We start from the raw sequence: 17,935 nt of genomic DNA on the forward strand, positions 1-17,935 counted from the left end.
AAAGAGATGACGATTTCTTAAACGACTGTCGTATTCTTATGTCGGTAACAAACAGTCTTAACAACCGAGCGTAGACTAATCATGGTCGCGTTCCATAATCGTGTAGTCCTTGTATCGGTATGCGTCACATTACGAGCTGGGAATTAATAACTCTCATCACGGTATAACATAGCAACGTTAGTAGCGATTGACGATTAGCGACCAACGCAACGTAGTGCTCAGCCACTGTACCATTAACAAGAGCTTCTTTAGGCTTATTTGCTCTGCTGCATACGAGGAGGATGAGACCGATGTTCTTTTGGCCTTAGATCCTTGCGAACTGTTGTTAAACGTAGATACGTCGTTCACGGGTGTTCCTTCCTTGCTATTCATGGTCGATTAGTCGCATGGGCCGGCATTACTGCCTAAACAAATGTATATAGATTAACTCTAAATGTATTCATATATATACACATATGCGCGTCAGCCTACCGATCAAGCACGTCTTTCACACGTACACACGCACACGTGTACACGCGCACGCACGCACACGCGCGATCAATAAGTATTATTATTATTACCTTTATCAATGCTTGAAACGTCTTGGCTGTTTAAAACAGTGTCTTCGTCATCAGTAGTACGACGATTATTCGTCTCTCGATCTCTACGCTGGGTTGGAAAACGACCTTGTTTGCCACCATATATCCCGAATTATCGGCACCTCTCTGATAAACCGCCTCTTGGCAGTAAATCCCGAACGCAATCTTCACTGCTGTCCAAAGTATCTCTACGTAATCTTAAAGAACGTATTCAAACAAAATTAGTCGTTATAATGCAGACAAAAAAAACTTTTCCAAGAAGGCAGACGTATACCTTTACAACTTAATGTGCCACGTTGATTTTTACGCGCAGACTGTGAAGAAGTTGTTGAATTTGTAGAAGTGCAGCAACCAAGTCATAAGAACGCTTCAACATTGCAGTCCTTTGATTTATCTATACTGATTTTCGAGTTCGGTTAGACAAGCTGCAAATTAAAAAATCAATAAATAACATATAAACAGATTACTAATTATAACCACACGCACAATCTAAATATAAATGTAATATATTAATTAATAAATTACCTTAACAATTTTCCTTCCTTAATCCAGTCTTGATCGTGATAATATTTCTTAGTTTTGACATATGCAACAAATGTATTTCTCAGGAAACATCCTTTTCCTTTCAATAAAATTACAATGTCCATGTTGCCAGCAGAGACAGAGATCATTAAACCGTCCTCTTCCATAAAACCACATGTGCAATTTATTATTTCTTTTCTCCGAAGTTGTTCTACTTTTACCAGTTTTTTCAATAAAATTACAATGTCCATGTTGCCAGCAGAGACAGAGATCAATTAAACCGTCCTCTTCCATAAAACCACATGTGCAATTTATTATTTTTTTTCTCCGAAGTTGTTCTACTTTTACCAGTTCGCCGTTAATCATCATCATCACCCCTTCGCTCTCTGTAATAAGTCATCACATTTATATAAAACAATAAATAACGTATAAACAGATTACTATATATAAATAATTATAATTATACGCACAATCAAAATATACGCACAATCAAAATATATAAATGTAAATATATTAATAAATAAATTACCTTGACAATTTTCCTTCCTTAATCCACAGTTCTGATCGTGATAATATTTCTTAGAGACGGCCGTAGTCGATATGGATTTTGACATATGTAACAAATGTATTTCTCAGAAACATCCTTTTCCTTTTTTAATACAAAATTACAATGTCCATGTTGCCAGCATAATATATTAACCTCTTAACGACACGACGCGAGCTGTCACATCACGACACACACGCACGAAGCTCGCACGAATCTCGCGATCTCGATCACCGGCTTCGACCGGCCAATCACGCACGCGGAAAAGGTGCAACAATACGACTCGACCACGGGCCAACTTCTCGCGTCCACATGGATTTTTTTATATAGGAAACAACATTTGCGCATACGTTTCTCTTGAAATGAATTCAAGAATCGAGCCCCTGTTGTTTTTTATTATTTTTTTTTAAATATACATTAGATACCTTCTGACTATAGCAATAATGCATTTGTCATCTTGGATAGCTCTGATGACGAGCCATCGAACGAATAAAAATGGCATCATTAGGAGGTCAAAACTGCTTCCAGCACGGCGCGCGGCGGGGGGTTTAAAGATTATTTAAACTATTTCTTCTTTAATACTACCATAATAATCTACAAAATTATATATAATTGCAGATGACTGGGCGCGGAGAGCCTAAAATGGGAGAAGTTCTTTATGCCCAGTTAGGCGATTTTTGCAAACGCGGCATTCATTTAACGTGTGAAAATATCTGAATCCGCTATTGCAAATAAATTCTTCGGACATTTTTCTCTAAAATTTTATTATAATAATACGACTGCAATCTCACAAATCAATTTTAATTTAATTATTGTTTGCAATATAGCTATTAATAAATATTATTATCGTGATACACTTCAAATAAAGAAAAAACTTTGGATATAAAATCAATTTAGATATAAAAACAATTCTAAATCAACGACAAAATCTTTTAAAACAATTTTAAAAGAATAACAACACTTCTGCTTCGTGAAATGGATTTCACCTATAAATTTGTGACACATCACATTTTAGGCTACTTTTTATGGGCTTAACTCAAAATTGAATTTTTTTGAATTGTGACAGTACCTACTTTTTTAGGGTGTGATATATTATTCTCTTGCTTTTTAGCTTCTCAAACATAGCTACCCGCGAAAAACGATTGTATTAAAGCCGTATTAAAAGCTTATATGAATTCAATAAGAGTCTTATTAGGATCGAATATGCAAATCAATTATAATTTAAATATAAGTCATATTTAAATCAAATTAAAGTACCCCAATCTTATTTAATCTATATATGGATTAAACTGGACCTTGCTTTGTTAAAATATGCAAAATCAGCCGCACAGACCTAAGGAAATACAGAGTTAATATGGTTTTAATATGCCAAATGTGGATTAAATATGGTAATAAATTCAAAATTAATTTGATCAAATTTAAACCAATTTAAATTTAAATTTAAACCAGATTATATAAAATTCTAATAAGATCCAAATAATATTTATATATGACTGTAACTCAATCTTATATTTGGTCTTAATGGTTGTAATTATAGGGGGTTATAATATTTTTTAAGCGTGCCACTTTATTATAAGAGTGGACTTCACGATATAACTGATACAAAAATTGTGTCGCTCCGAGACAGCGTCGCGCGAGAATAGCGCGAGACAGTGTCGTGTCTTTTTGATACCGTTCTTATAACACTCTTTGTTAAATTTTAATTACGAGAAACAGATCACATCGAATGCTATCTATCGGATACTTTGAGATGCAATATTCTGATCTGATCATATATAATCTTATATGACTATATCATTTCATATACAATAATCCAATAAAAAAATCCAGTAAAATCTAAAAATAAAACTTTTATTTAAGAAAGATATACAATCTATAGCGGACTGAAATACACTGCTGGTTCATTCCCAGATCTTTTGTATTATTCTGTCCAACTTTAAATTGCTCAATATGCTCCAATTATTTCAAATTTATATTTCGTTAACATAGACGTAGATTGTGACAGAATCCACAGCTTGTTATAGACTCAAATTATTTTGTATACCGTATAATTATCTTTTTGTAAAAATCTTCAACAAAAAATTAATGACAACATATACTAACTGTATTATAATAAAAGTCTATAAAATATGAAATTTAATCTATACTTAATTTTCTAATTATTAACTTTTCATAATTTTTCCAAAATCAAATTAATATTCAACATTAGTCTAACTTTTTAATTTGAATCAAATATTTACACGTTAAGTTCGACAAATAAGGAAACAAATTTTACCACAAATATTATTTAAACAAAAATACGTTCTAATAAAAATCAAATTAGAACCAAATTTGAGTTAAAGCCGCAATTGAATCGAGTAAAAGTCGCATACAGAACACATTAACTTTTTATTAAAGTCTTATATCTAAATATTCTGCATCGTGTATGGTTCTGGATCATATATAATCCACATAAGTTATCTTATTAAATACAAATTAAAACCATATTTGATTCAAAGTGTTATATGATCCACATAAGTGATCTAATTAAATTTAAATTAAAGCCCTATTTTATTGTGGATCATATTTAATCTACATAACTGATTTTAATAAGTGCAAATTAAAACTGTATTTAAAGAAATATAATTTTAATATAAAATCTGGGTTTAATTTGAATTTTACCCAAATTTAATATGATTTAATATAATTTTAGTTAGATTCATATTAGATCGTTTTTCGCGGGTATTTTGTGAACAATTACGTTGAGAGTCAGTGGGCGTTATAAGTAATTCTCATTCCACAAAAAAGGAATTTATAGGCCAGTCATATTAGACATCGAACCTTCCAATTAATCTTCCCAGGTTGCAACCACCATGAATCGCTTTGATTTGAGGTGCTGTAAGTGGGATTTATTTTGCTTTGCATGCGCAATGCGCATTAAAAAGTTATTAACAATATTATCAACAAAAAACGCGACTTTTTTATTTTTTCTCAAATATCTCGAAAACTAAGCAAGATAGGGTAACTAACTATACGTACCTTTTTTGTAGAGCGTAAAATTATCTACAATAATGATCTGAACAACATTTATCGTCAAGTCAGTAGTTTAGCTTGCACGCGCTGTCAAAGTCCGAGACTCGGATCCCGAAACACTCGATTTCATTGTTTTTTTGATGTTGGGTCGGTGATTTTTTTTTGTCATTTAAAATGGAATTAAAAATTCCCAAAAAATCACACATCATCTGAGAACTACAAAGAATACTTTTCAGAATGTAACCGATTTTTTAGACCCTTCTTCTTTAGTTTGTAGCTATGTAAGCAAAAAATTTTGATTTTTTGGAATAGTCTTAGTTTTTCGCTGTTTTCAGGCCTTAGAATTTATTTGAGACGAATTTTATCGTATGCATCTTGTTGTGGACGAAATTTGCAACAAAAAAGGACCCTTGTATTTTTTTGGTACGACGAACGCTGATTTTTTTATTGACGCGCAAAGTTATCCAATATTGCGCACAGGTCGGATAACGCTTGTTTTACACTAAAATAATTATTTTTTATTAAAATTTACGTAATTTTTCGCATTATTATTGAACCATATTGCAAAGCCGTTTTCATCACATTCTCATTTTTATTTATTTATTAACAAATTGTTTATTTAAAAATTATTATAAACAATTAGAAAAACATGTTATATTCGTTGTACTCATCGTCTCATTTCAACTCAAAAAATGTTTCTAAAAAATTTATTCATATTATTTATAACATTTATTCAAGTCGTACGTTTTTCAGTAAATTCGGTTTTTTTTTTTATTTTTTTTATTTTTAGGAAATGGAAAATGCTATTTTTCCATCGTAAAAAAAATATGGTCCCATTTTTCCCTCGTTGGAAAATTGCGCTCATGGTGTCACAGCCAGTAAAAGCATGAGCGAAAGGAATTGTCTCTTTCTTTGCTGCGTTTCCTTCTGATACACGATATATAGCGTTTTTCCTCGCCCATGTTGGATAGTTTTAGTATCCAAGCAATGTCCAAATAATTATCACATAGAAAGGACATATCTTCAATGCTTGTGGATTAGGCCTACTGGGAAAACCACAAAAAAACGCACTATTGGCTCAGAGATGGTGTGAAAAATAGTCAAAAGATGCACTGTATGTTTGAATAAATGTCATAAATAATATGAACAAATTTTTTAAAAACATTTTTCGAGTTGAAATGAGACGACGAATATAACATGTTTTTCTAATTGTTTATAATAATTTTTAAATAAACAATTTGTTAATAAATAAGCAAAAATGAGAGAATGTGTTGAAAACGGCTTTGCAATATGGTTCAATAATAATGCGAAAAATTACGTAAATTTTAATAAAAAATAATTATTTTAGTGTAAAACAAGCGTTATCCAACCTGTGCGCAATATTGGATAACTTTGCGCGTCAATAAAAAAATCAGCGTTCGTTGTACGAAAAAAATACAAGGGTCCTTTTTTGTTGCAAATTTCGTCCACAACAAGATGCATACGATAAAATTTGTCTCAAACAAATTCTAAGGCCTGAAAACACCGAAAAACTAAGACTATTCCAAAAAATCAAAATTTTTTGCTACATAGCTACAAACTAAAGAAAAAGGGTCTAAAAAATCAGTTACACCCTGAAAAGTATTCTTTGTAGTTCTCAGATGATGTGTGATTTTTTGGGAATTTTTAATTTTATTTTAAATGACGGAAAAAAATCACCGACGCAACATCAAAAAAACGATGAAATCGAGTGTTTTCGGGATCCGAGTCTCGGACTTTGACGGCGCGTGCAAGCTAAACGACTGACTTGACGATAAATGTTGTTCAGATCATTATTGTAGATAATTTTACGCTCTACAAAGAAGGTACGTATAGTTAGTTACCCTATCTTGCTTAGTTTTCGAGATATTTGAGAAAAAATAAAAAAAGTCGCGTTTTTTGTTGATAATATTGTTAATAACTTTTTAATGCGCATTGCGCATGCGAAGCAAAATAAATCCCACTTACAGCACCTCAAATCAAAGCGATTCATGGTGGTTGCAACCTGGGAAGATTAATTGGAAGGTTAACCCCCTAAATTAGTCTAATATGACTGGCCTATTATAGCACAACTTTATACTCACAATAGACTTTACACGATGAAATATAAACTATGTTGTAAATACGCACCGCGATTTGAAGAACTGACAAGAAATTCTCGGGAACTGTCTCTACAGTCTTCGAGACTTCTCTTTTTATAGGAACCAAAGAGGATTTTATCACTTTTTTGGACAGCTTTAGTCTAGTCTAAATGATTCATCCTAAGGGATTACTCTAGTGTTATTATATTTTTAAAATAAGTACGTGGAAGATATGAGTATATCATATTCTAAGAGTTCTCAATATTATCGCATTCCTAAGATAAGTACGTGAACGATGATCACACTATCTTCACAGTACCTCCAGAATGCGCATGCGTTTGTAATTCTACTGTTTGCCAGGCTATCTGATACACTTATGACCGACGACGTTTCAAATTATTACTCCCTATAAAAATGTTGAGAATCAACGCGGACGTTGCAAAAGCATTATTGTTTATAGTGCAGTGCTATTAATTCGATGGCAAGGTTGACATTCGCCAGTAATTATTGTAACATGTTTTGAATGAGGGAAGAAAATGAAACCGGTTAATAGTAATATGAGTTTATAGGATCAGCCGTTTCTACAGTTTCTATAAAAAGAAAGTTATACACTGTTAAATTCTTAGTGTCAAATTATACTCAATTTGGCACATACAATTTTGTGATAGCGTATTTATCTTATGCGAAAAAATATATCTGATACCCCGCGCTTCTTCCCTCATCTTTTAATTTCATTGTAATTTTAGTTGTATATGTGGATGGAATGTTTCACAAGTCCGTCTTCACCACGAAAAGCAAATGCAATCGATAAGCATTCGTTGTTTTTTTCGACGTGTGCGAGGACGATTTTTTAAATCTGGGAACGGCCTGAGGTGAGTTTTGTATATCACAGTGTCGAAAAAATAAACCTCGCTTCATAGTAATTTTTTTTTATTAATTAAGCATCCGTACTTATTCTTTTATTCAATGGTTCCAAGACTCAACCCGCATAAAACTAGGCTTCCCGACCGGCTAACAAAAATGAAAAAATTGTATAAAACATTCATATAATTGTAAATTTCAAAAAATTATTTATATTTAATTTTGAATGAAAAATATGGAAATATTTTTTGCAAAATTGTTATGAAAATATCTTTCGAAATTCAGAGCTAAAAAATGCAAACAAATTTATAAGAAGGATTTTGTAAAAAAAAATTTTTATTTACGATAATAATAAGAACATTTTTATTTGCGATGTTTATGCATACATTTAATAATGGTGTTTTGTACGATATATTTCGAAGCAAGGTATACAATATATGTACACGGAGGCATATCGCACTCACAACATATATTGGTCTTCGACTAATACCTCTTTTTAAACGTACTACGCATTGTCGTTATTCTGAAGACTTTTCTTCAGAAGATAAGATGAGTAATCGCTTCAATTCTCGGATTCTGGTCATTTTTACTTTTTTCCTTTGATTCCCGGAACTACAGAACTCGATCAGCAATCCAAAAAAACCCATTATATATAATATATATACATATATATATATATATATATATATATCTTTGCCTAAAGGCACTATTGACGACAATTTATCTTATAACATGGCAGTTTCGACGACATTTGGAAGTTTTGACGACGGTCGTCAAAAACACCGCGGTATAAAGGCAGTTTTGACAACAGTTGTCAAATCTACCTTTGCATGGCTATATATTTGCGTGGCTATAGAAGGGTAGTTTTGATGACTGTCGTCAAAACTACCTTTACACGGCTGAATATATATAAGTATATAGAAAAATTAATTTGAACGACTGTCGTCAAACCTACCGTTATTTAACTTTATATATATTTATATACAGAAAGGCAGTTTTGACTACTGTCGTCAAAACTGCTTTTATATATATTTTTATATATATTTGTAGGTGTCAAAACTGCCAATAAATAAAAGATGTCGAAATTGTCATTTATCACTCATTTTAAGGCATAACTGTTAGTACAAGCTAATCCGTTCTAACACAAAACTTAAAAAATATAAATAATTAAACTGAAAAAACTTACATGCATACATATGTCTAAAGATAGTTTTTACCCTCATATTTTGCTAAAAATATTAATGTACATTTGCTTTTTTAGAGAATAGCACATTATATTCCTCTTTCTAAAGACACGCGCGGCGTTTTTCAGGTTCGGCATAATTGTGAACGAGTGCCAGACGGTCTTGCCGGCGGTCTGAATCGGCAATCGGACGCGGCCGGGCAGCGTTATTACGTGCCCGTTGGCCAACTGGACTTGCCCTTCGTCCGGCGTTACGGGGAAACCGAGGGTTTGCGCGAGCCGGGCGGTGTGCTCGTTGACGAACGATATGTCTGAGCCAGTGTCTAGTAGGGCCTCTAACGGGCGGTCGCGGATGCGCGTTTTTAGGTGCGGCCGGGGCGTGAATCTTACGGGGAGGACCGGGGGGCGGCCGGCGTTTCCGCGGTCCCGGTTTCGTTTCCCGGCGGCGGGTGACAGTCTTTTGTCAGTACGCCGTCCTTGCCGCATTGTGAGCAAAACTTCCGGGCGGGGCGTCGGCAGTCGAAGCGCGTGTGGCCGCGTTGCTTGCAACGCCAGCAGCACTCGCTTCGACTGTACACGGCGGCGGTGACCGGGGGGTCGGTGGCGGTGCTTTTCGCGACGGTGCGTTTTTTTGCGATTCTGCTGCAATCGTTCGAACTCGCCTGCTCGTTGCTGCAGTTCCCGGGGGCTGCGGACGTCGCTCCGCCAGATACGGTTTTGATAATCGGGGTGCATGTTCTCGTAGAGCTGCTCGACCTGCTCTTCGGTCGAGTAGCCCCCTGCCCTACGCATGAGGGTCAGCATTTGTGTCGCGTATTTCACATATGGCTCCCCGTCTTTCTGTACGCGGTCGCGGATTTCATTTACTAGTTGCAGTCGGTATCGTCGCGGCAGGAATGTCTCTCTAAAATCGGCGATGAAATCCCCCCAGGTCAACCATCCGTCGCGGTTGTTACGGTACCACAGGAGGGCGTCCCCTTTTAGGAGTTCGGGCAGCCCGCGGAGCCAGTGGTCATCGTAGAATCCGTACGCGGCGCGGAGCTCGTCGATCCGTTCCAAGAATGCCCATGGGTCCTTCCCGTCGAAGTGGAGGCCCCATTTTCGCATTTGGTTCATTATCTGGGTGGTGGGGGGGGGCGGGGTCCGTCGGGCGGTCGGCTGGAATTATCGTTACGGGGGATGCCGGTACTCCGGTGGGTACGGTCAGCGTTCTTGGAGGGGCGTCGGATGCGTTCGGCGGTATTCCGGTGGGCACGGTCAGAGTTAGCGGGGGAGCGTCGGACGCGTTCGCCTGGAACTGCTCGGGATGGGCGTCGATAAATCGATTCAATCGGCGGCGTAGATCGTCGAGATTGCCCTCGGTGTCGAGTCCGAGTGAGTTTAGTTCGGTTATCAAGTCGGGTTTGCTTAGCCTATAGAAATACTCCTTCATTTTGCCGGTTTCCTGGGTCTGCTCCTTACGGTCAGGTCCCTGTTCGGGCGCCATAAACAACCTGTGTTCGAAACGCGGATCTAGCTCGCGGCTGGGCTGGGTTCGAAGGAGGTGCGGAGGAACGGACGCGCGGTGAGGTTCGGCAAAATGAAGTGTATCGTGGTTAACAATAACGTGGCAGAGTTTATTCTATGATGCACGGTCGCGAGGTTTACAATGGATTGAGAACACAGTGTAACAGTCGCGGTACGTACAATGGTGCGGCGAGCGCAGGACGCAGAGCCGGGGCGCACGCGGTGCGCGCGGGAATGCACGCGGATGGCGATCGAGTCGGGCGATCGGGGTGTGACGGGTGGCGCGAAGTAAGGCGCGGGGCGCGCGGGCGCGGATACGGCGGCGAGATCGCTGCAATTCGGCGCGTTAGGTGGTAGGAGTACCCGGTGAGAATCGCTCGGTGGAGGCAGAGACGCGTTCTGCCCCCGTTCGGGTAACTCCGTGTGCAGGGAAGCCGGTCGGGTATCGAGAAGCGCTCGGTGAAGATAGAGTAGGCCGAAGGCTCTCTACCTTCGTCCTGACTAGCGGGGCGTGATGTAGGGGACGCCGGTCGTCTAACGAGAATCACTCGGCGAAGACAGAGAGGGCCGGAGGCGCTCTACCTTCGTTCGGACCTGCGGGCGCGCGGTGGAAGAAAGCCGGTCGTCGATCGAGAATCACTCGGCGAAGACAGAGAATGCCGGAGGCGCTCTACCCTCGTTCTGACTTGCGGGCGCGGTGTGGAAGAAAGCTTGTCGTCTTTCGAGAATCGCTCGGCGAAGACAGAGAATGCCGGAGGCGCTCTACCCTCGTTCTGACTTGCTAGAGAGATGCGGGAATTCAGGATCGGTGCGGTCGGTCGGAGCGTTGATCGGAAAATCGCATTTAGCGTTAAAAACGCTCGTCTTTTATACCCGGCGCGGCGGCGTTCCGCAGTGGCGGGGGTAGCGACGGCGACCGCGAGCGCCGGGATGGCGCGGCGGAACGGTCGGAAAATACGGCGTCCCGACGCCGCGATCGCGTTCGGCGGTCTTCGGCCGCGGTCGGCCCCATTCGGCGCGTCGAGGCGGTTGCCGCGGCAAGCCCGTTCGCGGGCTTCCTATCGTTATATGCTAGCGTTTAAAATAAGGTGGGCACACCGTGCCCGTTCCTCGCCCGGCGGATGGTCGGCCGGGCGGCCTCGGCAGGGTGTTACGCCGGAACGATGCAGTTTTCGGGGGTGCATCGTTACAATTTTTTCTAGTTTTCAAATAAAATACAGAAATGTATAATATGGTTTTGACTAACTTTTCTGTTATCTGTATTGGCTTCATTAACTACACATGCCTATAGAGTATAAAATAGAGTAATCATGTGTACAAATGTAGAACAAATCATTTTAACGATGAGTTATATAAAATTATTTAAATACAAAGTGTATTTTGGCAACAATAATAATTATCAACTGTATTTTATGTTGCATTGAGTCATTATAATAATCTTTATATTCTAACAATACAATATACATTATGAAATCTACTATTTCAGGTGTCATTTGAATAAATTGAACTAGAAGAAATCTTTTCTCACAACATGTCATTTTTACAGTTGTCCAATCGGGTAACGTAAATATTGTTCAAGAAAGATTGCTTCACTTCCTGACTAGAAATTAATTTAAAATACAGCAAAATCTTAAACATGTTAGAACTCGTTGTTTAAAGATTCACAAGGATGCTGTTAAACGTGATAATCGCTCTCGATTTGAAAGCAACACGCTAGGTGTCAAAACTGCCTTTATATTCATTTTTTATATACACTGTTGTCAAAACTGTCAATAGATAGAAGATGTTGTCGAAATTGTCATTTATCACTTATTTTAAGGTATAACTGTTAGTGCAAAAAAATTATGCAATTTAACACAAAACTTAAAAAGTAAATCTAAAAAACTAACATACATATATATAGGATGTCCAAAGGTAGTTTTTGCCAGTATATTTTCCTGAAAATATATATATATTAATGTACATTTGCTTTTAGAGAATAGCACATCATATTCCTTTTTCCAAAATTTTGTTTAATTTTTGAATAAAATACAGAAATGTATAATATGACGATTTGACTCATTTTCCTGTTATCTGTACTAGTTTCATCAACTACATACCTATACAGTATAAAGTAGTATAAAGTAGTACAAACTGTTTTCACGGTGAGTCATATTAAGAATATTTACATACTAAAGCTAAATATTTTTACAGGTATTGCTTACTACATTTAACTATTTGTTAATAATCTGAGATTGTAGTTTATTTATTTACAGCAACGTTCTTAGTAACATTTTAATAAATAATTAGCTTTTTTTTAATGCTACAACAGATTATTTTATTGTGACAAATAACATATCTCTGTGTCTGCGCAATATACACCAGTACTGGAAAAGACATGCATTGACTAATTTTAAATATGAAAATTATTTGTTGTTTACTAAAGTCTTATAAGGTATGTTTAGTAGCTGTTAGTTGTACATACTACTGCTAATAATATTTCCACTAAAATTATTCTGTAAAAATTTTTATAATGTGTTTAATTTAGATTACTAAATGTCAATTCTACCTTTACAAGAGCTAAAAGTAAGGTATCCTTTTCACAATAATTACAAAGCAGTCTTTAACTGACTGATATCAAGAGAAAGTCCATTTACAAACCATGATATTCTGTTAAGCGAGAGTTTATTATTATTGTTTCCGTTTTTAAAATCTAGTGAAATGTTATGGAATTATCTGTGACTAATTCAGTTGCTGTGTTTATCAAAGAATGTGCTTCTATAGAAGCACATGTTATCAGCATAATCTCACAAATACATAAATCAATTAGTAAATTTGATAAAATTTAGCTTACAGTTTTTTAATATCTGTGTATATAATACATAACATTGCTTTTTAACAGAGATAGGTTATAACATATATTTCACTCCGATTCGTATATACCCAGATAACAATTCGTGCGGGGTCATATTACCTTCACGGCGTGATTATCACACCGTGCATGCACGAACGCATCATGCTCGCTTCACGAAGTGATTTTGGCATACGTGCGCGTATAGAAGGTCGCACTATGCCATCACTTGTGATTTACACGTGTGATGGTACAGTGATTACGCACACATGATGGCATAGTGATTACACACACGTGATGGCATAGTGAACACACACATGATGACATAGTGCGATCTTTTACAATTAATATATAATTGATGATGAATTATAATATTGATCGTAAAAGATCGCACTACATATAAAAATAATATTTAAATATCAGATAAAATGGCAAAAACGTTACAAATTCTGGTACGTATGCCAAAATCACTTCGTGAAGCGAGCATGATGCGTTCGTGCATGCACGGTGTGATAATCACGCCGTGAATGTAACATGACCTCGCACGAATTGTTATTTGGATAGGTCTAATATATTATAATTTATAATATCCGCGCGCGATTTTATTAATATTTAAATTTAATAACAAATGCCCGCATAGCGATTAAAATAGCAATTTTATGTAATTGTTATTTTATTACATTATTATTATTTTTATTATTTTATTTAATTATGCAAATTGTGTGGGTTTATATATAATAAGATCGTGAAATGTATGAATTCATCCAAGTTCGATTTCCACCCGGAACTTCTCCTAATGGCTTCTACACACAGGACGCGGAAACGCTTGCCGCGCGGCAAGAAGCGACGCGGTAGCCAATCAACTTTTGGTTCTTACGGAAAAACAACACGTTGATTGGCTACCGCGTCGCTTCTTGCCGCGCGGCAAGCGTTTCCGCGTCCTGTGTGCAGAAGCCATCAGTGATCCGTGCGCGATCCCGCGGTCCCCGCGTGCTATCATTTGTTCGCCCGCCTACGGCGTGGCGCCTACGTGACTCGCTCGTGGCGACTGGCGTGTACGTGCCGGCAGCAGCGGCTGCGTCATTTGTCTTTCGTATTCGTAATCCAAACGTCCTCGCGGTAACGTTTCGCGTGCCCCGCGTGCTCTATAAAGTGCCCCGTGCTTAAATAAAGTGTCTTTGTTTTCGTGTACCCGTGTATTTCAGCCGCCCACGCCTTTCTGGCTTATCCTAGAGCCTTGTTTATCCGTCTGGCGGTAAGTAAATTAATTGAGAATCTTGCGTGTCCGCGCGCGACCGGCCGGTTAATTACGGTTGCGATCCATTTGATATGTTACAAATGCTTCAAAGCGTTCTTTGTCTCCTTCTTTCTTCATTGAAAGAAAAGAGAAGAGAATACTTCGAAGCATTTATAGCATTAAATGGACCGCAGCCTATATCTCAACGGGATGCTTCCGCTCGCGCGGCCTCACGCCTATCCGTCTATCCGCGTCTCGCCATTCGTCCCTCGTCGCCGTCGTCTTCGTCGTTCGGCGTCTCGGAGGCACGCGCGAACCGTGAACGCAGCCATCAGTTTCGGGAAATTAATACGCTCTGTATTCTTGGGATTGAAACTAGGCGTTTCAGGACTATAAGGTAAGAGGCTTCATAATAATTAGCGAACCTTAATGTTATCAGATTAATATCTTTCGTTGTTTTGTTTATAATAGGGGAAACTCAAAATATCATTATTATGGAATTCGTGTGAAGCCAAGTTTATCTCTGTCTATATTGAACGATGATGGCACATCGAGACAACAGCAGAGCGTGAACTCTCAGACTAACGATTCAAATTTGTCAATCAAAGCAGGAGTCGTCTTATGAGGATAACGTATCCATCGAACGCTGTGTTAAATAAATAAACTAGCATAAAGGCATACGCGTCAATTACAATTCAGAGAGACAAGATGCTACATTAAATATTAAGTAAGTCTCATTATGTTAACAAAAAATTAATAATCTATCCACATTAACGAAATACTAATTGATAAGTTAATCAAAATTTGGTTGAAGCCATCTTAATTAACTCTTCTCCTTTTATCATTATTATATATAGTTTTTTTATGTTTTCTTAACAAGATCACGTTACAAACTGATGCACCGTTATTTTCAGAAATTGATCTCATACCGGCCATAACCACGTTCCTGTGTTGTCTTTTCATACTACTCGAACCTGGGCATCGTGATCGGCTTCGATGTAAATCTTTTGTTTCCTACTTTATGCCTCGGCCAGACGACGTTACGAGTTCATAAAGCTACGGTAGCATAGCTAAGTTTTTAGTAGCATAATCGTAAATAGGCACTTAAATTTTATACCGTGTAGCAACCAATTATATCTTCCACTCAATTCTTTTCTCAAACTGGATTTTAAATTAACCTTTCTTGCCATAAATGTTGTATTATTTCAGCAGAGTAAAAAATCAATAACTAATAACATAGACAAAAATCTATTTATTCACGTTATTTCCTACTTTATTTATGTATATTTTTCAATTTGTCGCTTGTACTATTTTCTACATTCCTCCCCATAACAAAGCTCTCTCTCGCTAAGAATTTCCTGAGATATTTCTAATTTTGTCATAATATTTACATGTAAAACATGAAATATCTCGTATTCACTTTTTGATGACGTTATCTTGATACTTTTGTACGTAGAAAGAAATCGCTTGTTGTAAAAGAAACAGAAAAAATTTTAAAATTTTTGATTGCATTTTGTAGATGCATTCTATTTAATTTAATATCTTATACAAAATTACAAATGTAAAAAATAAATATTATTATTTCTTTCATTAATCTACGTACAAAAGTATTAAGATAAAGTCATCAAAAAGTGAATACTTTACGAAAATTTCATGTTTTACATAAAAAATATCATGAAAAAATTTGAAGTATCTCAGGAAATTCTTAACGAAAGAGAGCTTTGTTATAATGTTTTGAAAACGTCTCGACGAGGGCTTTGTCGGTCACTCGTCCTATTAAAACCGATTCGTCGCAAATCTGTCCTTCCAACATTATAATTTCAATAGTTTTGTTTCTTATGCAAACTTAACCCACAAACACCACTATAGGTAGCGTAACCCATAGCCAATTTTTCAAAGTTGCAAAATATTTTTCGTGCTACAACTTTTTCGACTTTCTTACCTGAATATTCTTTTTTCTCAGTCTTCAAACTATTAATATAAAATAAAATTAATCAAACTCGATGCATTACAACCCGAGATACAGGCAAAAAGGGATAGGGATTATTTTGAAGTGTAGTTACTCTCTCTGGTAGAAAAGATGAGCGATTTAGAACAATTAAAATGTATTTGTTTGTAAATTAAAAGGAAAGGGAAAGGGAAGGGAAAGGGGTAGATTTAACTTCAACTCGAAGTATTTTCGAAATGTGCTGAAGTGATCTGTAGTGTTATTTTAAGCAAATATCTTTTTATTTGGAAATACGACGCAAGAATTTTCAACGTGTCATTTCTCGCTTCTTTCTCAGATTCTAACATGGCCGCGACGAGTACCCAAGAGCCTTAAAAATAAAATGTTAAATTTCACGATACAATCAATAAAATTTGGAGAATAAATTTTATCCCCCCATACACGTCATCAAAGTTGAAGTTTATTCTTCAATTCTGCAAGGTCTATTTTAAATTAACGCCGTTTGTAGTAAAATCTTTGCAGAGAAACGCTTATAAAGATAAACGCTTAATCCTTAGATTTCGAATGCTTCAAAGCTTGTTTCTCTGCGAAGAACTTACTACAAACAGCATTAATTTAAAATGGACTTTGCAAAATTGAAGAATAAACTTCAGCTTTGATGGCGTGTACGGGAAGAACGAAATTTATTCTCCAAATTTTATTGATTTTATCGTAAAATTTAACATTTCCTTTTTGAAGTGCTTTTTTAATGATTACGCTACCATATTTCTTCACTGATAATGAATTATGAATTATGACGATTTGAAGTGAGTCGTGCATTTTAAGTGATCCTTTAATTTTGTTGAGCAGTGTAAATACCAATTTGACATATATATTTTCAATATTTATATCATGGAGGGAAGCTACTGAATATGATTGATAATATTGATATCGATTAAAACTTAATTTATATAAGAATCGATTTGAAAGAAATCAAAATTTACTTTAGAAATAAATACACTTTAGTCAATTTGAATCTCTCTTTTCTACCAGGGTATACACGTAATTAATTGTCACTATAATGTTAATAAAGTTACTACTACGGAACTGTATGTTAGGATTAATTTATCTTGTAGCATGCTGTTTTAAGAATTTTTCCATTTCATAATTTTGAATGTTTGTTCTGTACATTAACTGTTCAGCTGTTCTGATCGAGTTTTCATAATCGCAAAATAATCGGCGCAGGACAGTTTTTTTTTATTTAAAAGTGCAAAGTTTGTACTTTGAGATGGTATCAATGATTATGTTTGCCAATTTTTTCTTAGACGGTGGAAGACTGCAAATTTCAAGATTTTAGATATCTCAAATACGTCCTTATTCAAAGCTGACTACGGCTTTGAGTATTAAACGAAATTAAAAATTGAACTGAGACACCTTATAGTAGAAAGTTTGCCCTGTAAAACCTTTTTTGCTTCCTCATAGAGGAAGCTTTGTTTTCGTGAATTTCATATATGAACCTTTGATTGCGCATAAAGTTGGGTCTAGTCAATCAAATTTAAATGAATTATATATGAAATAGGGTAGAAGAAACCAACGAAGAGATTGGTTTTTGAGTTTTTTCTGCCAATATGTTCAG

General features: G+C 36.5%; 2 long non-coding RNA genes across 3 annotated transcripts; one reads left to right on the forward strand and one right to left on the reverse strand.

The window, feature by feature from the left end:
- Nucleotides 1-710: 710 nt before the first annotated feature.
- LOC139787184 (uncharacterized) lies at nt 711-1,189 on the reverse strand. Of its 2 annotated transcripts, none has more exons than XR_011722549.1 (3): nt 1,104-1,189; nt 859-1,003; nt 711-775 (listed from the first exon to the last, which is right to left on the reverse strand). It is a non-coding gene; the product is annotated as an uncharacterized lncRNA (long non-coding RNA). The 2 variants fall into 2 exon arrangements; XR_011722548.1 differs by having other exon boundaries at nt 712-775; nt 853-1,003.
- A 12,864-nt stretch (nt 1,190-14,053) lies between these two features.
- On the forward strand, nt 14,054-14,948 carry LOC139787185 (uncharacterized). The gene is made up of 3 exons (XR_011722550.1): nt 14,054-14,390; nt 14,752-14,769; nt 14,844-14,948. It is a non-coding gene; the product is annotated as an uncharacterized lncRNA (long non-coding RNA).
- The last annotated feature ends 2,987 nt before the right edge of the window (nt 14,949-17,935 follow it).

Source organism: Temnothorax nylanderi, unplaced genomic scaffold (assembly GCF_030848795.1).
Source record: "Temnothorax nylanderi isolate EJ_2023f unplaced genomic scaffold, tnyl_v1.0 TNYL_tig1320_pilon, whole genome shotgun sequence".
Taxonomy (NCBI): domain Eukaryota; kingdom Metazoa; phylum Arthropoda; class Insecta; order Hymenoptera; family Formicidae; genus Temnothorax; species Temnothorax nylanderi.